This window comes from Oncorhynchus masou, chromosome 24 (genome assembly GCF_036934945.1).
Source record: "Oncorhynchus masou masou isolate Uvic2021 chromosome 24, UVic_Omas_1.1, whole genome shotgun sequence".
Lineage (NCBI taxonomy): Eukaryota > Metazoa > Chordata > Actinopteri > Salmoniformes > Salmonidae > Oncorhynchus > Oncorhynchus masou.
The window spans coordinates 111,958,516-111,963,003 of NC_088235.1; positions in this window are offsets into that span (position 1 = coordinate 111,958,516).

The window sequence follows — 4,488 nt, forward strand, 5'->3', positions numbered from 1 at the left end:
TATATTTGGTCGTTAGATGCTTATTTGCCCTCCCACATAACTTTATACACAGAATCACGTGGTTTATCCGCCTCTCTGTGACCGCAGATAACTTCACAACAAAGTGGACTACACATACAAAGTTGCCAATATCTTTGCAATTGATCAAAACAATAAACATATTTTAAAAAATGCTTCAAATTTATGTATAGTGCCAACTGTAAAGTTTGGTGGAGGGGAATAATGGGCTGGGGCTGTTTTCTTGTTTTGGGCTAGGCCCCAAGTGTTCCAGTGAAGGGAAATCTTAATGTGACAGCATATAATGACATTCTAGATGATTCTGTGCTTCCAACTTGTGGCAACTGTTCAGGGAAGGCCCTTTCCTGTTTCCGCAAGACCATGCCCCTGTGCACAAAGCGAGGTCCATACAGAAATGGTTTGTCGGGATCGGTGTGGAAGAACTTGACTGGCCTGCACAGAGCCCTGACCTCAACCCCATCGCACACCTTTGGGATGAATTGGAACGCCGACTGCAAGCCAAGCCTAATCGCCCAACATCAGTGCCCTATCTCACTAATGCTCTTGTGGCTGAATGGAAACAAGTCCCCCCAGCAATGATCCAACATCTATTTTTTTTATTTTTTTTTTAACCTCTATTTAACTAGGCAAGTCAGTTAAGAACAAATTCTTCTTTACAATGACGGCCTACCAAAAGGCAAATGCCTCCTGCGAGGTTGGGGGCTGGGATTAAAAATTAAATATATAAAATATAAATATAGGAAAAAAGTGGTGGGAAGCGTTCCCAGTAGAGTGGAGGCTGTTATAGCAGCAAATGGACCAACTCTATATTAATGCCCATGATTTTTGAGTGAGATGTTTTGACGTTCAGGTATCCATATAGTTTTTGGCATGTAGTGTGTATATTACATCTTCGGCCGTTGTCAGAAAGAAGCCTATGCCACATTTATATGCTAGTCGGGAACTAGCAAACTCGGAAATGTCAGACATGCTAACAGGTTGTAGTTATACACGTGCTGCGTTCAACCAGTTAGTAAGTCAAACCTTTCTGAGTTTCCTAGTTCCGACTGGTACTCGAACGCGGCATAATGGTGCTTTCAAGACAACTGGAAACTCGAAAAATTCAAAAATTTCGAGCTCTAGAAAGAGGCGTGAGTTCCCGAGTTGGAATTCCGAGCTGGATGACCGTTCTAAATATTTTTCCCCCAGTTGGAGCTCGTTAAATCCCAAGTTCCCAGTTGTCTTGAACGCGCTGAATTCAGGCGCATAGTCCCAAATCGTTCGAGGGATGAGAGTCACGTAGGAGTGACGCCATCTGACGCAAGACAATGGCCCAAAGGGCGTTTCGTTTCCTAGGTAACAGCCAGAGCGTGCCTTGTTGCTGCGCCTTCCCTTGTAGAAGGCAGCAGGGGGGCAGCCCTCCACCCATCACACCGTTTTTTGGTGCAAACACCACATGCATTATTCGTGCAAATTATATTTTTTGCAAAGTTCTACCTCTAGAAACCTTTTACTGAAATATTGCATATTTGAGAAAAGTGCCAATAAGTTTACTTCGCAGGAGCAAGCAATATACCAAAACAGGGCTACGCCAAGGACAGGTAAGCAAGCTAGCTAACTTTGAAACTTTCAATATGCTATGATGCATTTTCCGGTAACTCTTTGCTGTCAGATCTGGATAGCTAGTTACGTCTCGTGCCATTTAGTCCGGTGAGTTTAGCTAACCACAATCCTAGTTGTGTAGTATGTGATCCATGCGGGAAGTTGAGCCTACGACCCCTAATCTAATCTTGATTATTGTCCAGTCGTGTGATCCAGTGCTGCAAGGACAGACCTAGTTAAACTGCAGCTGGCCCAGAACAGAGCGGGACGTTTTGCTCTTAATTGTAATCAGAGGGCTGATATAAATACTATGCCAATCTCTCTTGGTAAAGAGTCGAGGAGAGGCTGACTGCATCAATTCTTTATTTTTTCATAAGAAAATCCCGAATTGTTTACATAGTGAATTTACACACAGCTCTGACACACACACTTATCCCACCAGACATGCCACCAGGGCACTTTTCACAGTCCCCAAACCCAGAACAAATTCAAGAAAACGTACAGTATTATATAGAGCCCTTATTGCTTGGAACTTCCATCTCATCTTGCTCAAATAAACAGCAAATCTGGTTAAAAAAAACAGATGAAGCAACACCTCACGCCTCTCCTCCATTTGACCCAGATAGTTTGTGTGTATGCATTGATATGTAGGCTGTGTGCCTTTAAAAACAATGTATGGAGTTCTTTCCTTGAGCTGTTCTTGTCTATTGATGTTCTGTATTATATTTCATGTTTTGGAAGAGTAGCAGCTGCTTTTGCAACAGCTAATGGAGATCCTAATAAAAAACACCCCAAAAAATACCCTTGGCGTTGCTAGCTAGCGCCTCCCTCATATCAACTGCCACACATGACCAGTGAAATCCCTCTTGAAAGGAAGGCGGTGTTGTTCTCTCACCTGTTGAAAGGATAGCAACAAGGATGCAGCAACGATCCTGTTTGTTTGTGTTTTGTAAGGCCAGGCTACATTGGAACAATGGATTCTTATGAGCTGATCTGTTTACACCATTAACTCCAAGGAGACAAGTCTATGAAGCTGCACTTAAAACTCCAGTGCTATGCCGTGTGCAGTCATTCTGCAGTCAGATTACTGCACCTGTACATAGCCCTTCTATAATTTAGCCCAAACAACTACCTCTCCCCCTACTGTATTTATTGATTTATTTTGCTCCTTTGCACCCCGTTATTTTTATTTCTACTTTTCACATTCTTCCACCGCAAATCTACCATTCCAGTGTTTCACTTGCTATATTGTATTTACTTTGCCACCATGGCCTTTTTTTGCCTTTACCTCCCATATCTCACCTCATTTGCTCACATCGTATATAGACTTGTTTCTACTGTATTATTGACTGTATGTTTGTTTTGTATGTGTCGAACTGCTTTGCTTTATCTTGGCCAGGTCGCAATTGTAAATGAGAACTTGTTCTCAACTTGCCTATCTGGTTAAATAAAGGTGAAATAAATTAATACAACATTCTTCTCCAGGTGTTTATTGATACAAGATGAGTTATTACCCCAGGTTAATGTTTGAGTCCAAGGTGAAGAAGCCTCTATCCAGAGCATCCCAAACATGCTCAAGGGGTGACATGTCTGGTGAGTATGCAGGCCATGGAAGAACTGGGACATTTTCAGCTTCCAGGAATTGTGTACAGATCCTTGTGTCTTGCATTATCATTCTGAAACATGAGGTGATGGCGTAGGATGATTGGTATGACAATGGACCTCAGGATCTCATCACGGTATCTCTGTGCATTCAAATTGCCATTGATAAAATGTACATTTTAGTTGTCTGTAGCTTGTTCCTGCCCACACCATAACCCCACCGGCCACCATGGGGCACTCTGTTCACAACGTTGACATCAGCGAACCGTTCGCCCACACTACGCCATACACTCTGTCTGCCATCTGCCCAGGACAGTTGGACTCGTGATTCATCCATGGAGAACACACTTCTCCAGCGTGCCAGTGGCCATCGAAGGTGAGCATTTGCCCACTGAAGTCACCGAACTGCAGTCAGGTCAAGACCTTGGTGTGGACAACGGGCACACATATGAGCTTCCCAGATATGGTTTCTGACAGTTAGTGCAGATATTCTTCGGTTGTGAAAACCCACAGTTTCATCAGCTGTCCGGGTGGCTGTTCTCAGATGATCCCGCAGATGAAGAAGCCGGATGTGGAGGTCCTGGACTGGTGTGGTTACACGTGGTCTGCGGTTGTGAGGCCGGACTGGACGTACTGCCAAATTTTCGAAAATGACCTTGGAGGCGGCTTATAACATTAAATTATCTGGCAACAGCTCTAGTGGACATCCCTGCAGTCAGCATTCCAATTGCACGCTCCCTCAACATGAGACATCTGTGGTATTGTGTTGTGTGACAAAACGGCGCATTTTAGAGTGACTATTATTGTCCCCAGCACAAGGTGCACCTGTGTAATGACCATGCTGTTTAATCAACTTGATATGTAACACCTGTCAGATGGATGGAGTATCTTGGGAAAGGAGAAATGCTCACTAACAGGGGATGTAAACAAATTTGTGCTCAACATTTGAGAAATCCACTTTTTATGCTTATGGAACATTTCTGGGATATTTTTATTTCAACTCGTGAAACATTGGACCAACACTCTACATGTTGCATTTTATTTTTGTTCAGTGTTAATAGGGTTCTCCTTTCTTTCTTTCTTTCTTTCTTTCTTTCTTTCTTTCTTTCTTTCTTTCTTTCTTTCTTTCTTTCTTTCTTTCTTTCTTTCTTTCTTTCTTTCTTTCTTTCTTTCTTTCTTTCTTTCTTTCTTTCTTTCTTTCTTTCTTTCTTTCTTTCTTTCTTTCACAGCAGCATCTCCTCCAAGTGCCACTACCCCACCTCATTCCCTGCCAGAGCCTACATCACC